The 25,504-nt window shown below is 39.6% G+C and overlaps 1 protein-coding gene across 2 annotated transcripts in view; it reads left to right on the top strand.

Annotated features, from left to right (window-relative positions):
* The first annotated feature begins 401 nt into the window (after window positions 1-401).
* The window catches only part of dennd4b (DENN/MADD domain containing 4B), a 56,557-nt gene continuing 31,454 nt past the window's right edge, over window positions 402-25,504 (top strand). For both annotated transcript variants that reach the window (XM_084727394.1, XM_084727395.1), the window contains exon 1: window positions 402-520. The gene's annotated coding sequence lies outside the window, so the exon portion shown is untranslated. The remainder of the gene's footprint in view (window positions 521-25,504) is intronic.

Below are 25,504 nucleotides of genomic sequence, written 5' to 3' on the forward strand. Positions count from 1 at the left end.
TCTGAGTGTACCGTTTGTTAAATTTAATACTTTATATTCTATATTTTTTAATTCTTTTATATTTATTTATCACTTTCCCCTTTTTCAACTTATTTGAGCTGCTGTAATGTGTGAAATTCTCTAGTGTGGGATCAATACAGTTTATCTTATATTATCTTATTTTAGGCCATTTGTTTTCAGTAACTGACTACATTTCAAAGTAATCTAACCCAACCCTGTATATACTGGTGTTTGATGGGGGGAAGTGGTGTTCTTATCTTTTTGTGTTGTTATTGTTATTTTAAGGTAAGAAAGCGTTTTGTCTTAATGCTCCAATTTTGCAGTTTGAATCTGTTTTAAAACGCGCTGAATCAGACCTTTATTTTGAAGGCGGTCACCGGAAGCAGCCAGTAGTGTCGTCGCTAGCTTGACGGCCGCTGCGGCTCCTCAGCAGACAGCAAACATGGACGTCACATGTGAGAGAATGACCTAAACATGATCCTTCCAGCTGTCTGTGGGAACAACCAGCAGAGACAACAAGGTACGAACAACATTATTACACATTTACGCAGTTTATTCACGTCTTTAACGGACACGGCGACGGTAACGGTGAGAAACTAACCGCCCGCTGAGCTAACGTTAGCTAACGCGACCAGCTAACGAACGTTAAAAGGCACGTCTGTTAACGGGAAGCTCGGTGCGTCCATTATCGGACACGCCTCCGAGGGAAGCGCTTCTTTCGGTTCTCTCCGAAATATTTTAACACCACAATAACACCGTCAAATCACACAAACACGATTTGTTTTTATGCGTTTTTTTGTATGAATACCGCTCACGTTGGCACGTTTGGCTATTTTTCATATACATTATTCCCTGTTTCGATTCAGTTTCAAACTATACAAGCGCTAGAGGAGAACAGCTTGTTCCTGGTGGTCAATTATAACAGTCGCTAGTCTTATTTTAAAGAAAATGCTCCAAATCGGACAAGACACGAAGTATGAGCAGAAGCACAGGCGGGTCTGAGCCTGCGTCCGATAATGGAACCAGGTGACTGTGTGACTCCGAGGGGCTCCATCGCGTCGCACCGGTCGTCTCACGATCAACTGACGCAGAGCACGACAACACACGGATTGTACCGACTGTTATACTCAGGCTTATTGAAAATGATTTAAAGTGGTTGATGTTTTCTCTTTAAATAATTTGAGTTAAACCGAGCAGAGTCCGCGTCCGATAATGGAACCCGCTGGGTTAAATTTGGGGGGGTTCAGGTTTAAATGTCCAGCAGCTGCTCGGGCCTGTTTGTTGCAGTGCAGCTCGCTCCATCAGCCTCAGTGGATTCCTGCAGACTGAGAGCTGTCTGAGTGAAGCTTCACAGGAGGCTCAGTCAGTCAGTCACTGTCTGTCTGTCTGTCTGTCTGTCTGTCTGTCACTGTGCTGTAGTTCTCTGACCAGTGATTCCTGCTGGAGGATCAGCAACATTAATGGTTTTTATTTTTCAGAAATCTACCAGTTTTTACTTGCCCCTGCACAAACTGTTTTTATTTGTTTGCAGTTATAATTTTCAGTGTTATTTTATGCTGCAGCAGTGTGTGGTTTTGATGACAGCCCTGACAGTAGTGTTACTCAGATTTGAGTCATGAGGTGCTTTCATGGTCTTAACACATATACAGCTGAGGGTGGAGATATACTTGCTTTTAATGATGCGTTCGCATGACGTCTGTCTCACGTATCCTGCGTCCATTTGGAGTGTCGGTTGTGCACATCCTCAAAAATTATTAATGCTATGCGTCTGCAAGATGCAATACACACATGACCATTAGGGGCAGAATGCAGCGACAGGGTCAGGGGTCAGGAAATACGTCACCAGCAACAACAGTGGTGGAAAGTTTTGAGGACAGGCTCACTGAACGAGTCAGCAACTCCCCTCACCTCTATGTACGTGCACGGTGGAAGATGATGGATAAACTCCTTTTCTTTCTTTTGTTTTTATGGGCAGTTTATGATCTGAGTTCTCTGTTGTGCCCTCTAGTGGTGTTGTGCAGTAAAAAGTGTAGACAAGTGGCCATGTCGTGAACAGTTCGCTTCACTACGCAGGCAGTTGTTTACACAACAGGACATGGGATGGGTGTCGTGTCTTGTGAAGCAAAGATGTGAAATAGTTTGGTTGTGAAGAGGACGACCAGAAGCCTCTTTAACTGGGATAGAACTCATCTTAATCTTCTGGCAAAAGAGGTTTCCGTATTATTTTCTTTTTCTGATTAAAATTTTATGTTCAGGAACAGTTTGCAGTGTAATATAAATATAGTCAAAGAAAAACTACTAAAGATCCATAAAGACCGATGGAGAGAAGAGATCTGGTCTAAACCAAAGCTCAGAAAATACATTCAAATCAAAGAAGAGAGTTCCACATAGAACCTGAAGAGAGAACAGAGGTCTCTACGTGCTCAGTTTAGAACTGGTACCACTGGCTGTTGAAGCAGACAGATATAAAAGTTCCCTGAAGAGTAACGTACATGAGTTCTGAGTTCTTGGTGTTGTTGAGGACGACTATCACTTTCTGTTTCATTGTCTTGAATACGGGGATTTAAGGAACCATCTGTTTGATCAACTGGAAAATCCTGTTCTCTTTTGTTTATCTGAAGGTGAGATGTCATGTTGGTTCTTCAATGAGGAGTTGTGTCCAACATAATATAAGATGTTTCCGTCATGGAAACTGACTGTTCTGAAATTTTCTGACAGGAAACCACAGAAGCCAAATATCGCTGTCTGCAAAACCACCAAACTCCATTGAAAAAATCAGTAATTTTAGCTCACAGAACACAGGAGTTGTTGGTCTGCTGCTGCCTCCATCTGTTAGGTTGTGTGTGACTTCAGTGTTAAAAGTTAGTTCAAGTTCATCAGTCACAACAACACAAACAAACTCACAGATGGAGGCAGCGATAGACCAACATCTGTGTTCTGTGAGCTAAAATTACTGGTTTTGTTAAAGGAGTTTGGACCAGGACGTCTGTGTGAATCTTGTATGAGTTTCCTCTGCGGTTCAGCCTAAAGGTAAAACAGCTGTAGGTTTGTTGTGTGAAACATGGCGACACTCAGCGAGCAGGACGTCTGACACACACTGCAGGTGAGCAGTAACGCAGCAGGCAGACAGCAGGATACCTGAGATAACACTGTGAGGACGTGTCGCCTCTTGTAAAGAATTAGTGGCTGCACGGTGGAGACAGACAGTGTGATACTGGAGGACGCTTCAGGGTCCCCAGGGAAAAGAGAAGTTTTAGATGCAGAAAGAGAAACTGTTTTTAATATTTTCCCATCAGATGGAGGCTAATTTTAAAAGCACTGTTTACACAAGACCGACATGCATCCATGCTGTGCCTCTGTCCTTATCAACAGCAAGAAAATCTTATATTATCAAATAAAACATCAAAAATTTATTGAATAAATTACAAATTCCCATCTCAAATCTCTCCATATTTGTAGTGTTTGCAGCTACGTGTTTTATTCAGTCTTCATTGTTCTTCTCTTGTTTCAGTTTTGGTTTGACTCTTAACTGTGAATGGTTTTTTTTTTTACTCCTTTATGAAATTAAACCGAAATGTTATTTGTTATCACTGAGTTGGTAATAAAATGAGACATTTAAGGACATCATCTTGTACTTTGGGAAACACTGATCGACATTTTTTCCCTATTTTCTGTCATTTTAAGACAAACAACTATCAATCAGTTAATCAAGAAAATAACCAACCAATCAATCGACTATGAAAATATTCGTTAGTTGCAGCCCTGCGTCAGCTGATGAACAGCAAACACCTTCACAACATGATGCAATGCAACATCTTTCCATCCACGCTCAGCACCAGATGGTCCTGTTCAGGGTGGCAGGGGGCTGCAGCATGTCCCAGCATGCACTGGGAGCGAGGCAGCTCAGACAGACAAACACATTTCCAGTTCAGCTGTCCTGCATGTCTGTGCTCAGTGGGAGGAAACACAAAGTCTAAAATCAACCGTTCCATCAACAGTCTCTCCTGCAGACCCGCTCCTCTACATTCCTGCTGTGCTGCGTTCACTGACTCTTGTTTTCTGGAGATTACGCAACATCCACGACAGACTCGCAGGCAGAGATATATATTTGGACAAACGGGGACTCCTCAAAGTTCATAAGTCTCTGAGGACCTCAACACACCCACTACGAATTTCTGGTATTATGTCATGGATACTTTGTGAAGGGTGTGCACATAGAGTGAGGGAGGAGTATTGGAGTATTTTCACTTTTTTATCATGAGGCCTTTTGTTTTTACAGTTGCTACTTTTCTGAATAAGAACTGATCTCATTTAAAGGATAAATCAGGTGTTTCTCTTTAGTAAATCTCATGAGCAGACTGAACCAACAACATGTTAGTGCTCCAAGTTCACTGGCCCATACTGAAGATGGAAATCTTTAAAATGCCTCACAAATATCTAGAGCTGCAACTAATGATTATTTGCATCATTGATTCATCTGTTGATTATTTTCTCGATTAACTGATTAGTTGTTTGGTCTAGTAAATGTCAGAAAATGGTGAAAAATATTGATCAGAGTTTCCCAGAGTCCAAGATGACGTCTTCAAATGTCTTGTTTTACTCATAAGCCAAAAATATTCAGTTTAATGTCATCAACGAGTAAAAACTACAGAAATGTTCACATTTAAGAAGCTGGAACAAGAGAATTTTGACTGTTCTTAAATTGCTGAAAACAATCAAGTATCAGAATAGCTACACATTAATTAAATAATTGATTAACAATCCATTAATTGTAGCAGCTCAGAGAGAAAAGGGGCTCCGTTTTCACTGTAGAGCTGCAACTATTAATCGATTATTAAATTAATCATCAACTATTTTGATAATCGGTAAATTAATTGGTTTGAGTATTTTTTAAAGTAAAAAAGACCTCTGTGACAGCAAACTCTTTGGGTTATGAGTAAAACAAGACATTTGAGGAAGTCATCTTTAAAACAAACAAATATTAATTAATTAATTGAGAAAATAATCAACTATAAAAATAATTGTTACCCTGAAAATAATCTGATCTTAGTTCCTCCTTGTCAAAAAAAGTCATAGTCACATCATCACTTCTAGTTGCATGTAGAGGAAACACTGAAACTACGTTTTGTCATGAAAACAAACAGCAGAAGTGACATTAGATTATTAATACTGAAGCATCAGTGTGTAGCATGCTGTTTTCTTGCCCAATCAGAGTTGTGTGTGTCCACAGAGTTGCTTCAGCGCTGCTGGAGGTGGAGCTTGTTTTAACCGCTGTATGACTTTACAGCCACAAATGTGGCTTTATAATAACTTTTTGCTAATTTTTAGGTATGACTGTGAAAGTTGTAGGTCTCTGTTTGGGCTTCACTGTCTGCTGCTCTTCCTTCTCTCCCTCCTCTGTCTCCCTGTCTAATCAGGGGGGTTTCGTTGGCGATCTCCAGAATTTGTCGGTGGTACGTTGGGCTAAAATCCTGCAGTGTGGCCCTGACTTTAAGTGACACTGATATCAATAGACTCATACTTATTTCAGTTAGAGTATTCAGTACCTTCTTTACATGCAGCAGCTGTCCACCCTGAAGTTTTCTTCATGCTTTATGAGATGCTTCATCATTTTAGTCATATTCACAGTGTTTTCCTGAAATAATCCTTCTAGTAGGTGTGTCTCTCCTCCCAACCAGAAATGCAGGCCTTTCTTTAGTGCATGCATTTCTAGCCCAGCCTAGTCTGACTTACAGGATGCACACTGCTGGTGTAAGCCCTGCCATTGGTTGCTTGCTTCAAGCAACATCACAGCATCCGCTAGCTATCTATCCCCTGAAAACAAGAACAACCTCTGAGCTGCAACCTACATGCTGAAACAGCAAATCAGCACCTGGGATGCTAATGGTACAAAAATAAACAAGCTAACAGCTGTTAGCTTTTGTTATGCAGTGATGTAATAATTTGAATACTAGAGCTTGCCTCCCGATGTGCAAATGTTCCACCAAAACAAGTTCTCCCTCAACATTACCTTGCAGCAGAACCTATGCTGCAAACTGAGCTTAGCTCCGCCCATGACATTTGTGAGATGCATGTTGTGAATGAACAAAGAGTGCTCCTAAAACCTGAATAATATCAAAATGTCTCATGTGTCTTAATCAGAAAATTCTCCATTCAGAATAAAGTGTGACTCAGAATATCCTGACCATGACCTGTATCAAATTCAAAATATTGTCATATTCTGAATAATAGTGGGAAATTAAGCCTGTAAATGTTGTCAGTGGAGCGGAGGTTTGATTGAAAAGCTTTGGCGTCTGTTGTCACTTGTCGTGGTCATGTGACCTCTGACCTGTTTACTGTCAGTTGTTGGTCCTGCTGGATTTAAACAGACTCTGTTCTCGACCTCGTCGTACTGCACTTTGGATGAGATCATCTGTGAAATGACTTGAAAGTGAAGTGTGTTTGTGTGTGTGACTGTGATGGAAACACAACTGTGAGTGTGTGTTTGTAGTGTGTGTGTGTTTGTGTGTTCAGTAGCCCTCAGTCATGTTGGCCTGCAGCCGGCCTCCGTCCTCAGCCACCATCTGTGACAGAATATTGCTCAGTATTTTCTTGCTGCTCTGCCAGACTCACTCACATGCAGCACAGTGCACACCTGTCACATATTACAGAAACGTGACATTTATGTGTAATGCACAATGCCAGTTAACTGTTGTCTCTAAGATGTTATGCTCATAAAACCAGCGCAGTTTGTCAGTGTTTTAATCTAGAAAATGAAAATAAGGCTGAATGTAGGCTGTGTCAGAATAAACTGGTATATAACAGCCTGACTGGAGTGATGTGACATTAACTTGCAAGCAGAGCAGCTGCTGCTGCTAGCACTGCTAACGTTAGCCATAAGCTTTTAGTGAGCTGTATCATGTTTTGTAGGTTAATGTTCAGTGTTTGTACTGCATGGCACAAAGTGCGACACATTTCAGCAGCATTCAAAATATAATTTTGTGATTTTGGACAATGATTGTCAGCTTCAAATTAGTTTAAATACACACAGTATTTTATCAGTCAGTGTTTAACATTATCAGTTCAAAAATTTTGCTCATACTTTAACTTAAAATACAATCCAGATGCAGGACTTTTACTTCAGAATCTGAACACTTCCTCCACCTGCCATCCTGCTTATTGCTGATCTTGCAAATCTCCACAGGCCACCTTGACCTGCATCCTCACACACACACACACACACACACACACACACACACACACACACACACACACACACACACACACACACACACACACACTCAGAGTTTATATGCTGAGATCCAGTTTCAGGATGTCCATTGAAATCCCTCTGCAGCAGTTTGATCCATCCCTGACTCTGTCTTTTGTCCTGTGTCCTCCATCTCTACACTGTAAACCTATAATAATGTTATTTTTATTTTTCCTTTTAACATTCAGAGACTACATGAATGATGAACGGACTACTGTATTATTCTCCTCAGGGTTACTCACACTGTTTTATACTCAGCTATAAAACAATATGAGGTCCCCTGATGACAGCAGTCCACCTTGTATGAACTGAAATACACTCAATACACTTTTATAAAATAAAGCATCATTATTTATGGGAAAAGAGCAGAGGAAGAATTTCAAACAGCATTTGTTGCTTGTTTTAATGAATTAGCTATTGAGTGTGTCAGTTGTTTAGACTAAATGAAAGATCTGTGTATCTCACCACCTCAGCTGAACAGTTCCCTGGTTCAATTTCTGTGTAGTATCTATTTTCATGGGGAAACGTCACCCCAAAATCAAAAATACATACTTATTCTGTTACCTCTAGAGCTATTTATCAATCTGGATTGTTCTGGTGTGAATTACTGAGTTATAGAGACAGCAGCCATCATGTAGGAACTAATTTCTCTCTCGTAGAAAGTAGTTCTGGTAGGTTCTACTACAAAAAGAAAGTTGTTCTGTAGTTTCTGCTGCAAAAATAAAGTAGTTCTGGTAGAGTCTCTTGCAGAAGGAAAAAAGTTCCTACATGAAACACACAACAAGGTTTGAGTATATTGTAGAGAAGTCTCAGCCAATCTCTAAAACTCTGCATCTCATACCAGAACTATCTAGATGGATAAACAGCACTACAGGCCCGGAGAAAAATACGTGTTTTTGATTTGATGTGTGGTTCAGACCTTCGTATTTCCCTCAGGATGAATTATAATTTTCATCTGGCTCCGTCATCAGTTCTGCAAACTGGCTGCAAACTAATGACATTCCCATCAGCCTCAGCTTGAAACATTATACCTGCAAAACATTAGCATGTTAGCATTATCATTGAGAGGTTGTTAGCATGCTGACATTAGCATTTAGCTACTGGTCTACAAAAATCTTATTAGCAAAAACATTTATCGTTTAAATGCTTGAACAATCCAGAAATATATTTAAAATATATATTATTAAGCATTTTTTAAAAACTCAGGCTTTGAATTTTTTTTTAATTTTTATATGGAAAGCTTAATAATACTTTTGTTATAAATCTTCAGTTATGTTTCCTCTTGTGTAGAGATTAATGAGCATTTAGGAAACAGAAGAAAATAGTTTGTAGTCAGATTTTACATCAACCATCATGACTGACAGTTCCTGCAGTAGAACATGTAGAACATGTTAGAAAACACACATGGAAATACAGACAAGTGTTGGATCTATAAATATGACTGTGTAGTTCTGTTTATCAGCTTCCTGTCTGTCCCTCACTCTGTGTGTGTGTTTGTGTTTGTTTATTCCTCTGGTTGTTGTTTACATCATCACGTGTGAATTAATTTTGGAAACCGTCTGCGTGTCCTCTCAGTCCTCCTGATGCTGCTGTTCATAAAGTGAGCCGGTGCTCTGTGGACGCTCTAAATATAGACTCCAGATATTTAAATCTCCTTCAGGAGTCTGCAGGCCGTCGCTTCAGCTCCTCCACTTTCAGCTCTGCTCTCTGTGTCTGTCTGTAATGACAATCCAGTGCACGGCTGCATAAAACCACTTAGGCTACGGTTTCCCTTAAATCTCCGCCTCAGGATGCCTCAGGAAAAAATGAGCTCCATAAACTCACCATAAGGATTTCCTTATGATGTTGTAAGGGGAAGTGTTTACTCTGAGCTAAATGTTCCTCATGTTCTGTTAGGAGGTTCTTGGTGACCATTTTCCTTAAAAGTACTCAGAACTCAGTAGTTTCTATTCGACTCCAGTTGATGTTTTTGTTGCTTTTCTTGCTGTCATAGTAAGATTTTCATATTTCTTAATTATTTCATCTATGGGTTGTTTCACAGCAGATTGCTTCCATTGATTTCAACTGTTGCTCTTTGTCTCGTCTTCTGCTTGGGTGTATTTGTTCATGCTGCTGCTTAAATACACTTTATACCATGGTATGTGTGGATAGTCTTTTCTGATTGGTTGGCAGGTGTGCTTGAAAACTAACCATAGCAACATTAAAGAGCACAGCTGTCTCATACCACTTACCTAACTGGAGGTGATGTGAATGAGCGAGTGAACAGCTGATTGGTTCAGTTTTCCTAAGCGAGGACGTCCTGACCTGCTTCGTGCGTCAGAACAACAGGCTGAAAAATCTCTCAGACAAGTTTGACCTTCACCTCCAACCTGTTTTATCTGTTTAAAATGGACGTGATATCCTGTACGTTTGTGTCTCCCCTCATCAAAGCAGTCAAAGGGAGGACGAGGGATTAATTAACGAGGTTGAGAAGAAGCGGCACCTTTTATATGCTCCACAGCAGCCTGTTTATTTGAATGTCCTCAGAAAGGACGGGGTTTGGAGGGAAAAAAGGAACTTTGGGGAGTTAAAAGTAAGTAAACTGTCCTACAGATACATAGGATCGGCTCATCTATACAGAAACAGACAGTCTCCTTGCTGTTGGGCTTGTTTTCTGATATATCACATACAGACAACAGGTATTCAACATCTTTATAGTAGTTTTAAGAGACTAATTTAAGGTGTTTTATGCAGCCAGACACAGGTCCTCCTCCTCCTCCTCCTCCTCCTCCTCCTCCTCCTCAATGACTGTAATAATCCAGGTCGTCCTCTCACTCCTGCATGATGATTACTGTTTACTGCAGAGACAGTGGAGTGTTGCTGTTAGAGACGTTTCCAGGAGCTCAGTCTGAGTTCAGAGATCAGCAGAGAGCTTCACAAACTGTCCCAGTGGTCTGAGTTCACTGTTGAAGCTTTAAATAGCACAACATGATTTTAGCATTTCTGAGACGGCATGCACCGAGGGCCCCAAAACTTCCAGACACCGTCTGAGTACTCAGGACAGCAGAGCGGGAAGTACAGTCAACACAGCCTGCAGGACTGAACACACCATGACACAGTATTTATATTCTTCAAACATACTACAAGGAACTTTCTTTTTTTTGTATTGATTTTAGAGGCCCCTGCGGACAAATGCTGTAGTTTTTTCATTGTAATATTCTCTGAACTCAGAGAATAATTTCACTGTAATTTCAGCTGAGAAAATGTTAACAGGCTCATTTCTCGTATCAAGATCTGATCTGACCTGGTGGCAGACATTATATTAACAATATAGAAACAGCTGATCTTCTCTCTCATGGTCTTGTTAACTTGTGTTGGTCATGTGGAGACATCTATATAATATCAAGACTGTTTCATAAGTAAAAGCTCCTTGAAATAGTTTTGAAGACTATTATCTTTTATCCGTGAATGACAGACATTAAAGGCCACCTCAGACATGCAGCCCTTCGTGTTCATGTGAACATTTTCTTGTGTGAATAATGACTCAGGCCACTTGTATTTTATTTATTTTTGTTTATTTATTTATATTTATTTATGTTGTATTTATGTTTATGTTTTAGTAAAAGAAAAATATATTGTGATTATTTTGACTGTAATTGCGATATGTGATATGATCAATGGAAATGATCAGTTCTGCATTACACACATTTTTTTCTTTTTTAAAGAAATTGCAAAATTACAACTTACAACTAATATTGCGATTAATTTTGCAGCCCCAACACAGTCTTTTTGTGACAGAATGAGTGGAAGACAATGGATGGATGGATGGTTTCATATTGTGTTTCAGGGAAAGTTGAACCCTGAACATTTCCATGTCACTTTGAACATGACACACATCTGCATTAGTGCAGCGGTACAAGGTGAAACATGCCCACAGAAAGAGTGCAAATGGGCTTTTTGTTCTTCCTCCATTGACCTGCTGTTTGGATGAGGTGATGAATACATCACTGTTTGCTGTTGGACTGAATCCACCGCTGGAATTCCCCACAATGTGTCGCCTTCGTTAGTTAAACTGAAACTGGTTGAAGACTCACTCTGGGGTTTCCTGCAGTGTTGCAGTCAGAGTAAAGCTTCACTGAACAGTATGAGTTCTCAGAGATATCGAAACTAAACGACAACGTCAGCTCGGAGAGGAAGTAGTTGTCACATAAACAAAAGTTTTAGAGAGCTGTTAGTGATGAAAGCAGACAGGTTTACACACATGTCATCACCTGTAGTTTCCAGGAACAGCTCGTGTGACATTTCTCAAACAAAAGTGATATTACTAATTTTTTATGTCTCATGCCAGTAGACATTATTGTGTCAGTAATTTTATGACTGGTTTTTCCCGTGTGAGTGTTTCTCTGTTCCATCCACAATCCTTACTTCTGCTAAAAAGGTAAAAGGGTTTTTTTTCCTTTATGGGGGAAGTTTGTGGTTTTGCTGGTGGCTTTAATACAAACTTATGCATTTATTAAAGAAACTGCATCTTACAAACATCTGAAACAAACAGTTATTGTCATTACTGACGAGTTTAGGTTTTTAGGTCAGGCAGCTGTGTGCTCAGACATGCTGTTAGCAGAAGTTTTGTCCCTGTGTGCAGTGCTAAATCCTATAGCTACATATAGATCACAATAACACACTATGTAATAATGTTGTTGTATGCATATACTATCTACGATCTGATGGCATGCATAGTTCACACTTTGGAACAGTTTCACCTTTGGCTCTTGCTTTACTTAACTAAGTTATTTTTTATTAGCGAAATCATGCAAGAATCCATCTTGCCAGGCTCCAAGCTATCAGCTGCGGTTTTAGATGCACCGACAGCGAGAAGCGTCCATGGAAACGACTCGTTTTTAACAAACAATGACGGCTCCTGAAGAGGTTAGCATAGATACTGTGATAGCATCAGTTATATCAGAACTGGAGAGAATTTCTTCACTGAAAGAAGAGCAAAGAACAACGCTGAAGGCTTTAATTGATGGAAAAGATGTTTTCACTCTTCTGTCAACTGGCTTCAGCAAAAGAGTTTGATCTGATTGGTTGAATTTAGCCTGTGTTACATGTAATAGAAAGATGGTTCATCCAATCACCTGCCAAGTGTTTTTTGAAAGTTCCTGCCTTTTTCCAAGCAGTTTGTATGGACGGCTTCCGACATGGTTCTGTGGAACAAACCAGCTGACGGGTCGGGTTAGTCGTGGAGGACCAGGGGAGAAATATAGTGATATAAAGTTAAATGAATATGATTTATGAAGGGGAAATAGATGAACAGGAGTTTGTTGATCATGTGGTTTGTAATTGTGCAATGTGGAGGGGCGTGAAACATTTTTGACTTCTGAGGGGGGAACCTTTACTCAAATCTACTACAGTGAGTTTTTAACTGGTTATGTCTCAGTTTAATACAGATTCCTCTATATGACCTACATAAGTAAAAGTTATTATTGTCTGTCAAAATTAACGAAATATGAAAGTTCTTTGTAGAAGGTTTAACTTATTTAAAGTTGCCATGAAGTCAAAGTCGATGTTTAAGTGTTTTTATCACATTTTTATGCATATTATTGTGCTATACATCAGTACCTGGCCCAATAGAAAAGTAATTTTCTATCTATTCTTAGGTATCATTAATAGTATTTTGGAGTTTCCCTGAAAACACTTAAAAATTTTGATGATGCATCCAACATTTTGGGGTGTACGCTAAATTTGTGTCTAATTTCTTGCTTTCTTTTTTATGATGCCCCTGGAGAGTTTCTGGTGGCCTCACTATACAAAAATACTTCATAATGTTATTCACTAATTTTTAAAAATCTTTTTTATGGTTAAAATATTTGCTGGTTTCTCCTCTTAGCTTCAACTCTGTGGTTTACAGTTTTTCTTGACAGAATGATGGCTTTAGCTTCCTTGTTGCTAAAGTAGCTAGCTGTGACTGTTAGCTGTGACTGTTAGCAGGTAACTGACCTGGGCTCAGCAGCCTCCCAGTGAACCTGCCTGGATCAGGACTGAACACAGCCTCAGAGATCACCAGACAACACAACAAAAAACTTGATATTCTTTTTCTTGATATTCTTGGGTATTATTAATGGCATTACTTATGTACTTTTTTACTTAGCATACTTATTTTACGAACTTAACTCGTGTACTTATTAAACCAATTTATTAGTGACCAAAATAAAAATCAGTTAATTTTCTGTTGAATGACTCGATGTTTCCATGTTGTTTTCAGCACTCAGTGCTGCAGCTTCCACTTATTTATTTCCGGGCTGCTGTTCTGAATCACATCACCTTGTGCAGGCGTTTGTTTCTGTTATGACATCCTCTCCTCTGTGCAGTTTGAATTGATCATGTGACTCTGCCAGCAGTGATGTCATTTATAATGTGCTCATTGAATGTGTTGAGAGACGATGTCAGTCTCTGGTGGACGAGGAGATGATGTGCTGCAGAGCAGACAAAGAGTTGTTGTGATCCATGACCCCCCGTACCAGCTCACACACTGCTCTGACACACACACACACACACACACACACACACACACACACACACACACACACACACACACACACACACACACACAGAGAGAGCTCTGACACACACAGATAAACGCACACACAGACAAACACACATCCCTGCTGTGTTTTTGTGGTGGAGATGTCACCTTCACTTCACAGTGACAAAAACCTCCCTCTCTTTCTACCGTTCTTCCTCCTCTGCAGCGTCTTACTGAGCCACACGCTTCACTCGCTGACAAACTGCAAATTGAGAGCTCTATTTCTCTTCCTCACAGCACCACTGACGTCCTGTGGCAGCTTTTCAAAGAACTGTCAAAACTAGACCTAAAGACCCTGACAGCTTCTCAGGTAGGACTGCACACAAACAATAATATGAGAGTGGTGCAGAAACACAAGGGACATTTTTTAATAAAATGTTTGCTGTGAGAAAAACATATTTCTTTACAAAGGTGATGCACACAGTATCTGTGAGAAATACAGAAATGATCAAGGATCTTTTGCTTTGTTCAGCCTGCAGATAAATCAGATTTGTTATTCAAATCAGGTCTTTAAGACAGACTGTCCACATGTTATTTGCAAATGATCAAATCAGATTTGTTTTTCCAAACATCAACAACCTCTGCAGGGGTTGCTGTGGCAATGGCATAGGCGTTGCCGCAGCTGTTTTTCCACTTGCTGCCAACTTTTGGATATTGCTGACAAAAGCCCCCAGATCAGAGATGACTCAGCGCTCGCCCCTTTTAACAAGGTGGGCGATGTGTGAACTGTTCAAAGACGTGACCCAGAGCTCAGTGATGCCTCGCCGACGCCCAGACGGACCAGCGGGTTTGATATCTGGTTGTGTCGGTACAACTCGAGGAGCCTGAACAGCTACAGCCAATGAGAGCAGACATGGACAGTCCTAACCTCATAGGCCAGAGACAGAAAGTAATGTCCCAATCCTGGATGTTGTTGGCCTTGACTTGTTGGGCTAGGAACTTGTTGGTCCTGATTTAGGACTTGTTGGACTTGACTTGGTCGTCTTGACTGTGAACTTGTTGGCCCTGACTCTGGGTTTGTTGACCCTCAGATCGAATTTGCAAAAATCACATTTTGTGTGTTTTCTGCCCGTTCAGCTTTTGTAAAATCAATCTGTGCTAAATAACAGATTTGGACAGGCAGTCTGAAGGATTTTTGAAATTCCATAAATTAGGACTCTGCAATATGGTAGAATTTTCCAACCAACCATCCTCAGCCCATCTATCAGTGATTGCCGATATCTTCCTCAAACTCCTTAAACTCCTCAAAACCATCTTTGTTAGTCGTCCACTCTTCCACCAATCAACAACTCTGGTTCAGTCGAATGAAATCCTTAATTCACAGCATGAAAAGAGTGTGACTCTGCAGGCTGTTTTCCTCTCACTCCTCACCCAGCTCAGAGCACTGATGGTCCGGCTCAGTGGGCGTTTCCCATGCTGCTGGATGAGAGTGTGTTGTGGAGCAGCAGCAAAAATCACCTAAAAAACTTCAGATCTTTTTTGTCTGTACTGGGGATGTCAGGTCAACCTTGAGCCACCTTTTGTTTTCCTGACCCCACAACGATCAGTGCTGATATCTCCTCCTGTTCAATGATGTATGTGGGCTTTTTATGTGTCTTTTGTTTGTATTTGTCTTGCTGTAAAACCACTTGCCCTTAAGGGACAAATAAAGTTGAAGTTGCCTGGGGTATTGACCATCAGGTTTGTAGTCTGGACTGTGTTTCAGTGGTGTCCTCATAGGGTCAAACTAGCAGACATTTAATTTAAAACTCTTGAATAATGCAGGTCTAGACTCTGGTTGGTTACTATATGTGTTTGATTCTGTTTCAGCCGACCAGAACGCAGCAGCAGCAGCAGCCACAGTCAGTTTTAATTAGGCTGCACCTGCGAAGTCTGTGGCCCCATTTCCACATGTGACTGTGTTACACTCACACCCAGTGTTAACCCTTTATCTCCTCTGTTATCAATAATGTCATTTTCAGTAGACAGACTCAAGGTTCTGTGGACACTGAGGTCTTTTCCTGTCTCTAAGTTGACCATGTAGTCAGACTGATGAGGCTGAAGTGGGCACAGAGATGGCAAATGACACATTATTCAGGTTTCAGCAGCAGGTGAGTGGTTTAAAGTCAAACCACGGGTGACATCGGACAAGTGATGCAGGTTTCAGCAGCTGTTTTCAGTATTAATAAAGACCTCATTTGGTGGAGTTGAGAAAGAGGGACTTCCTCTCAGGCCTTCTCACTTCCCCTTTACTACAACCCTGACTGAACGGTTTGGTAGAAAACTATTTCAGTGCTTCTGCTTCGGCTTTAGGTGTGATTTAAATAAACAAACTACCTGCCATCTGGCTCTGAGTTTCCTGCTGAAAAATATAGATAATAATACAGCAGCTTATGTGGGAATGTACATGATTTTGGTGTACAGTATGTTCATCAGTCCATGAATGGTGTGACTGAGGTAAATTTGTCTTTGTAAAGACAGTGAAAACTATTTTTTAAAACAGTTTTCTTACCTTTTATGGCTTCTAGTATCTTAGCATGTGAATATTAGCTAATCAGAACAAAACACAAAGTCCAGCTGAGACTGATGGGTATGTCATTAGTTGTGGAGGTAATTTATTGTAAACCAAAGTATTGGAAACCTTCAAATGTTGACCTGATGATGGCATTTGATGATGGCAAACCTCGGGCTGCACAACATGGTAAATAAGTCATATTGTGATTATTTTGACTGAAATTGTGGGAATGATAATTTTTGCACCAAGATTTTCATTTTTACTAAAAATAATTGGTTGTGGTTCTGCGATTTTGACCATATTTCGATTTCAGTGATATTGAGATAAATTGTGCAGCTCTATTCAAAACCAGAAATGTCAACCTCATGGTGGCGCTAGAGGAAAAGTCAGAGCATCACCAAAGTCAGTGGGATTCATCCTCTGGGGAAGATAAATTTCTAAACAACATTTCATGACAGTCTGTCTGGTAGTTGTTGAGCTATTTTACCGTAATGACTTTAGTTTTATTCTGTGTACGGACTCCAGTTTTCTCATAGTGTGTTGTATGGTGCTTACACAGCAGACTTGACAGATGTGTCTTCGTCGTGTCTTCTGCTAAAAGATTGACCACAAAGACCAGAGAGACGAAACCAGCCACCTGTTGACAGACACATACACTCTGCAGGAAATGACTCATCCGCTCACGTAATTTTCCCTTAAACCAATAACAACAATTTAATTATGGAAGCTGAACAGAGCTCCAAACACCGTGGAGAGACTTAGAACATTACATCACATCAGTTTGCTTTTTGACCCTGCACCAATACAGGACGTTAATGTCATCCTGAGCTGGGGGGCTAAAACGTGCCACAGTGAGTCAGAGAAGAAGGAGAATAATGAACTCTGCAGAGGAATGAGACGACGGAACATTTAGGAACCTGTTATTATCAGGGCTGTTGGTTATTTTGTACAGAAATATTTAGATGAAATGTTGGACGTTCCATCTTATTTTTCACCGTTTTCTGATATTTTATGGACTAAACAACTAGAAAATAATCAATAGATTAATCAGCAATTAAAATAATCATTAGTTGCAGCCTTAAGATGTCATGATGCCAGAAATTTAGTAATCGGCACCAATACTACTCAATTTCCATGATTCTCAATAGCTGATTTAATACCAGACAAGAGTGAGAATAGAAGTTGGGGGGGTAGAGGTGGGGTTTGTGGTTACGTAAAGCTGTGTGTCATCAAGTGTAGGAATGAAAATAATTACCATAATTACCATAATCCCAGAAGATATTGCCAAGAAAGAGGAGGTAGATAATGAACAGGAGGGGCCCCAATACTGAACCTTGTGGAACTCTGTGATGGACTGTGGTGCTTTCTGATTTATATTGTGATCTGTCAGAGAGGTAGGATGTAAACCATTTGAACACAGTGCCCTTGATTCCAATACTAGCTGTCCATGAGGAGTTGATGGGATGTGGTATGAAAGGCAGCGGTGAGGTCTACAAGGATGAGGAGAGAGAGCTGACCAGAATCAGCTGCTTGGAGGAGGTCGTTGGTGATCTTGACCAGGACAGTTTCTGTGCTGTGTTTAGTGATTGGAACGGTTCAAAGAGGTTATTGATTTCGAGGTAGCTTTGAAGTTGAAGTGCAGCTACTTTCTCAATGATTTTTGAGATGAATGGAAGATTAGAAATGGGCCAGTAGTTGTTCTGATCTGTAGAGTCAAGTCCAGGTTTTTTCAGTGTTGGTTTGATTAAGGCAACTTTCAGAGAAGGAGGAACTGTACCAGTGGATGAAAAGGAGGGTTGTGGACATTGGAGCAGTGTTCACTGGAGAGGATATTATACATGCTGGTTTCTGGAGGGTTGAATAGTCGTTTCACTGTGAAGAAGAAGGTTTTGGTATTTCTGTCACCTGTATTGATGATGTTTGTATAGTAAGAAGTTTTGGCTGTTGAGAGTGCATTTTTATAGTGGAGTATGTGATCGAGATACATTTGTTTATGAATGACAAGTCTAGTCTTGTTTATAAAGCCACTGGAGGCGCCGGCCTAGCGTCCTGAGCATTCAGGTTCAGGCGTATACCAGGGAGCGGTGTGGGTGAAAGAGAAAACTCGTGTTTTCAGAGGGGCTAGAGGATCAAGCACTGAGGATAAAGTGTTATTATAATAGTCCACGAGATCCAAGAGTGAGGAGGAAGGGCCAGGAACTGGGTATGAGGTAATTAAACTGGCAAGGCCATTAGGGTTAACATTTCTGATGTTGTGGTATGAAATGATACGGTGCACCTTTGATTTACTGAGCAACTCGGCAGGGGTAATATTATATGGTATGACACCAGCGCAACAGACTAAATCCAGGATATGGCCCTTGCTGTGGATTTGTACATATTATGTTAAGCTGAAGCAGTACAAACTTTGCTGTAAAATCATTGGTAAAAGTATTCTCTTTAAAATCCCCCAGTAGAATAATATTAGGAGACAATAGTAGATAAACTGTTGAGAGTTCAGAAATAAAAATATTCAAAAGCTTAGGTGGTCTATATAGGATAGCTAAAACTTTTCTTTCTCATGCTCTATATTTCCTTTCTTATTTTAACCACTAATTTTAACAGAATAGTAGTTCTCATCTGTAGGTCTGTACTGTATTTTATAGCCTGGTGTTTGGCTGCACAGTGTAGAAAAAGAACAGAGTCCACAGTTTTAAAATTGAACCTGTTCAGCTGATCAGCTGAGCTGACAGAGCGCACTGGATGCGCTGCTGCAGTCATTGTGTGTTTGACTGAGAGGGAGACAGAGAAGAGTAAGGAATGTAGAAGGACGACTGTTGCATGTAATGTTTCTGGAAGTCATTAATACTCAGGACCGCTGCTTTGTCATTTGACCCGCCCATCATAACCAGTGGTATTTTCTAAAAACCTGATCCGAACCTGCCCGTCCCGTGGCTTAACTGGGTCAATCTGTGCATCACTACTTTTTCTTTTGGATGAGTTGAAGCTGAGCTGCTGCTGCCCATGTTGTTGTTGTTCAGTTCTGGTCGGGGTTCTTCTCCTTCCTCTGGTGTTTAACAGCAGACTGCAGTATTTGAAAGCGTGTGTGCTTCCTGTCATGTCCAGAAGAACTGCATCTCTGATCCTGTAAAAAAGTGAGTGAGTCACATTTCCAAAATTTTGGCATAGACTTGATACCAACTTGAAAAATAGTTCATCAGATCCATGTGGATCCATGGATCCATGTGAACATGTATGTCCATGTGCTCCACGTTTGAATCTATTTTTCAGCCTTTGATCATTATCAAAGATCATTATCAACAAACAACTAATCAATTAATCATAAAAATTATTGACAGATTAATTGATTATGTAAATAATTAGCTGCAGCCCTACAAAGAGGTGTCTTCAGTCTGTAGAATCTGATGTGTAGGTCAGCACATCTCTGCAGCACCACAATAACTGAATAACTGAATAACAGTAATAAAGAAAATGGGGTTTTGTCAAATATTGTACCTCCTGTCATTTAAAAATTGCAGTGATTTATTGTTCAACCCTATTTTGTAACCAGTTAAAAATTTCTCCTGGATTCTTTAAATAAGAAATGATTGCATGTTGGCAGGATGCAACTGGTTGTACTGACACAATGTAAACTGTTGTACTGTAGTGCACTCTGTCAGTGAGGAAATCTGGGGCATTTCTGTGTGTGTGCGTGTGTGTGTGTGTGTGTGTGTGTGTGTGTGTGTGTGTGTGTGTGTGTGTGTGTGTGTGTTCATGTGCGAGGTTTCCATTGTTGCACATGGACCAATGAAAAGGGAAGTGATTGTGATGAAATCAGCTGTTTCAGCTAAAATTGTCAGTGCTACTTTTGCATTTCAGCAGACAGCTCCCTTTGTGTGAAACATGGGCTGAATGTTGATGACAGACGACAGACTTTTACTGCAGAAAATAAGTAAAATTTGGACACATGTGGAGGAGAGGATGGAGGTTACTCTGACAGTAAAGTTCAGGATCAACTGGACTGAAACAGACCAACTGTGTGTTTGAGAAAAGAGCTGAAACTTCAGCTGCCCTGTCAGTAAACTCAGTGACCTTTCACCTTCTTATGTTCAGTCTTTCATGCAGGAAGTGAACTCATTTTTCTACTGTTGGACACATTTTTTTTTGCCACTTTGGACACCAGCATCAGCTAAACTAAAATTAAAGCATCTCATACTTTGTGCTGCAACAACTATTATATTAATCACCAGCTGTTTTGATAATCGATTCATCATCTTGAGTTATTTTTTATGAAAACCTCTCTGATTTCAGTTCCTCAAATGTGAATATTTTCTGGTTTCTGGTTTATTCCTTTATGACAGTTAACTGAATATCTTTGTAATTAGCATCATCTTGGGCTTTCAGAAACACCGATCAACATCTTTCACCATTTTCTGACATTTTATGGACCAAATAATTAATCAATAAATCAAGAAAATAATCAACAGATTAATTGAAAATGAAAAAGTCGTTAGTTGTGGCCTTAGTAACAATAAAATGTAATGTTCAGAGTCAGTGATGGAAAGTTACCGGGTACATTTACTCAAGTACTGTAATTAAGTATTGTTTCAAGGTACTTGTACTGAAATTGAGTATTTCATTTTCTGCTTCTTCATACTTTTACTCCACTATAATTCAGAGTAATATTCTGCTTTTTACTCCACTACATTAAAGTCATATGTACATTTATCAATAGTTATAGTCAGTAATACATGCTAATGCATATAATTCTGAAATGGGCCATTCTGCCTAAGGGTCACTTTTACTTTTGGTACTTTAATAACGTGATGTTGATTATACTTTATACAGATGATCTGGCAACTTGACTGACATCAGAGAAACATACAAAACTTATGCATCTGTGTATTACAATGATTATTCATAATTAGGTTTGAGGGCTGTGCAAATAATGGGACAGGAGGGATGTCGGGCTTTGCCCTTGAAATACGGGTGAAACCTGGGGAAAACAGGAGAGTTGGCAGATTTATTTTTCACTGAGAGTTTTGTCTTGTGTTAGATGATGGATTCTTGATTTGTGAAGATCAGCAGACCATCGGTTTGATGCCCTGACAACTGTTATTTACATTTTCAAATTCTTTTTTAAAAGGACTGTAGAAGTTGTTTTTTTTTGTCAGACATGCAAGTAGATGGAGGAAGAGAGAGAGAAAAACAAATACTGGGAGAATTGCAGACTCTGTCTTTCAATACGATTCTTGAAATTTCAGTTGAAAGTTCATTTCAGTTGATTTACAGTTTAATATTAACATGACACTCCTACCATGAAGTTACTGCTAGCATCCACAAGCTTCATACCCACCAATGTAGTTTTTATTTTTTATTCCATGACTATTTTTGTGCAAACATTTACTCGCTCATCAGCTCATCTGATCGGCCTTTATAGAGACCTGATAATGATTGGTGGCATATCAATCGGAGCATCCTTACATCCCAGTGACTGTCCCTCAACTATTTATTCTGTATGGTGTGTCTGTATTAGCATGTGCACTACGTTTTCCATAAATATCCCATAATACAATGAGTCAAGATCTGATCTGTGACGACACAAATTGATGATATTCATCTCACTGTACTTCATTTACAGTTACTGTTCTGGATGGTTGTGTACTCGTAGACATAGAGATCAAACACTGATGTCTGAAGCTTTACATGTTCAAACAGATTCAGATGTGACACAGTAAGGTTGTACACTAGGTGTGTGAGTTGTTAAATGGATAACGGTGTGTTTTATCACCTCGGGGAGCTGCAGTGTTGTCATATGTGCTGCTGTGTCACCAGGAAGTCATCGATGAACAGGACGCAGGCTGCCAGTCTTCTTCCTGTTTGCCAGCCGACCTCTGACCCCCACGTTCGTTCCACTTCCTCCTCTCCTGTCCTTTTTAACATCTCTCACTCACTTTCACCCTGTGATGACAGCCATAAGTGGACCGTCCCCTCGCAGGACGAAATCTGTCCGGTTTAAAGAAAGAGAAGGAAATGAATCCATCAGACTCATCTGATTTCAGACTGTAAAACTTCAGCGGCTACAGACTGTCGATTACAAGACAAGTGTGACTTTTTATTATTAAGTAAGATATTTAAAATTAGTGTTTGAAGAGTTATAACCTGACAAACACCTCGTCTTTTCTCTTCTGCTTGATTTTTATGCTGGATCACCAGTTGGTGCCTGTCATGAAGTGGGTCTGCATCTTTACTCAGTTTATATGAGATACTCACACTGAACCTGTCACAGTCACCACATGACCAGCTGATCGTGATGATTTGAGCTGATGATGATCATTAAAACAGTTTTCATTCACTGGGATGAAAACAGCTTGATGAAACTGTTTTCATCACTGTTTCCACATCCTGAATTTATTTTTCTATTGACTGAACGATTAATAGATTGATTGACGATGAAAATACGTTCCAGCCTTAGTCCTGAACTTACAGATGCATGGATGGATGAATTGGCTTAATCTGCAGAGCGGAGCGTTTTTTTTTGTTTTTTTTTCACTTCAGCTTTCTGTAAGTCAAGCAGAGTCTCTGCAGCTGCTGAATGTGTGTGAGCTGCAGGGATTTACCCATCATACAGCTGTAATCTGAGACAGCAGAGGCACTCTGCACTGAAGGGCAGAGATTAGTGAATGAAGACGGAAGTAAATACACTTCTTAATACATGAAGATGTCCACGTCCTGTAGATCTACTTTCTGTCCCTTCAGAGAGCGTTAAACCAGAAGACACGGTGATAAAGAGAGCAGTTAATCCTGACCCTGAACTGTGGGGGCTGGATTTTCAGAAGCTGCATCAAACCTGCCAGACTCTTGATTTTCAGGGTCATAATCTTACATAAAGCTGAAATGTTGGCAGACTAAAAAACAAAGACACGTTTGCTTTTCAAGTTTTAGTTTAAAGGCTTTTTCCTGATGAAGCTCCAAACATAAAAGCGCCAAATTATTTTTCTGTTTTGAGCTCATTAAAGGTACAAATCTGATTATCAACAGCTGCAAAATGTGACAAAGGTAGGGCTGCAACTATTAAATTATTATTAAGGGTTATTATTAATATTTGGTAATTAATTAATCGGTTAAAATTAATTGTGTAAACATTTCAGGCTTATACTAAAACAGTGGCATAAAATGAACAGAAAAAGACAATTTAATCATTAGTTGCATTTATTTTCATGGCCGTTGATCTCGAGCCACAACAATATAATCACAACACAATCAATTATTACATTAACTGCAGACTACTGTAATAATTAATTCATCTGTTTTCTGATTTTAGCATCTTAAAGGTGAATATTTTTTTGGTGTCTTTATTCCTGTGCTGAATATCTTTGGGTTGTGAGTTTGAGGATTTCATCTAAAGAAACACTGATTGATATTTTTCAATGTTTTCTGACATTTTAAAACTATTAATCTATTAATCGAGAAGATAATCGACTGATTATTCAGGTAAAGTTCTGTTTTAACAGAGAACATTTTGAGAACGTTGGCCTCTTTTGTTCAGTGAAAAAATAAATAAAAATAGCAGTTTAGCAAATACAAAAAACGACATGTTTATATTCAAGTGACGGCGCTCTTTTTAAACAGAGGAGGAAGTCATGTGATGTTATTATGGATGCGTCCTGAAAACAGCTGCTCTAATTTAACAAATACTGAGGTCCTAAACACCTCAAACACATAAAATAACAAAACCTTATTACTGCTTAGAAATTAGGAGCCCAAATCATCTGACCAATCATGTTATTGACTTTCCCGATCAACGGTGGCATCGTTACACAGAAAAGAAAATAAAGAAATAGTGGAGAAACCTGATATACAACTACCTTATTGAATCTTCAGGTAATGCAATTCAAACACCTGTCACCTTTTTTATTGTTTACAGACTTTATTTAGCTGTTGAACTCGTTGGCTGATGTTGTATGGTAAAGCCATATTTTTGTAATATGTTCATATTACAAACTATGAATTTTTTTGTTTATATTTGAGGACTTGCAAGAAAATGTTTTTTTTTTTTTAACCTGCAGGACTTCCTTTCCCTAAAATCTGACATTTCTGCTCAACATTTGATGTAATTTTCATCTTAAGTAGAGAAAGCTGTGTGGAGGTTCCTGTTCCTGTGATTCATTCACAGTGACCTCTGTTCTGTCTGAGTGTGTGTTCAGTTCATCAGGGAGGACAGAGGATGGAGGGTGAGGGAGGCCAGGGGACATTTACAGTTACATAAGAGAGCTTTCAGCAGCATCTCACAGCATCACTGCTCATCCTATTTTTATAACACACTGCATACACACTCTGCTCACTGTACACACACACACACACACACACACACACACACACACACACACACACACACACACACACACACAAACACACACACACTGCCATGTCCTCTGCAAGTCACATATCGATTTTGTAAATAAACTCCACCATGACCTGGTCTGTCCCTGTCTCTGATCTATCACTCTGATTGACTTTATTGGCAGGATTAAGTGCAGATTCTCTTTTTTTCTGTTGCTTTGTTTCCAGCAGTTATTTAAAATGTATAAGGGCAAACCAAATAAGACAGAAATGATCTGCACATTAGACTGCAGGGATGTAAAGGTCTCAGTCTGTCTCTGATTGGCTAAAGAGATTTAGGGCTTTGACTCAGAAGCCTGACCTCCAGGACACTGAGTCACTGTGTGTGTGTGTGTGTGTGTGTGTGTGTGTGTGTGTGTGTGTGTGTGTGTGTGTGTGTGTGTGTGTGTGTGTGTGTGTGTGTTACCTCAGTGTCTCTCGTCCTTAATTTCAGTTCAGTCTCACATCAGTGAACTTTCTTTTTGAAATTTATCAATAATATTAAAATTTAAAATCTGTTGAACTATTGATTGTTATTACAGTGGAAAATAAAATAAATGTCAGAACCTCAGTGAACTTTATTGGTATGAAGGTTTTTTGATAGTATTGACAAAATACAAATCAGATATCAATAACTCAAAAGTGGAAGGAAATTGTAACATTAAAACTATAATATGTAACATATACTGATCAATTTGTCTAAAAATACTAGAACTCTGTTATATATTTTGTTGACTTGTGTACTTCTATTATCCCACGTTTCCAGCAGTGTTGGAAGCAGATAAATCTGTAATTTATTTAAGGTAACAGTGTGTTTCCTGTTAGCTGCTAGTTCCTG

This window comes from Lutjanus erythropterus, chromosome 9 (assembly GCF_056507025.1).
Source record: "Lutjanus erythropterus isolate fLutEry1 chromosome 9, fLutEry1.hap2, whole genome shotgun sequence".
Lineage (NCBI taxonomy): Eukaryota > Metazoa > Chordata > Actinopteri > Lutjaniformes > Lutjanidae > Lutjanus > Lutjanus erythropterus.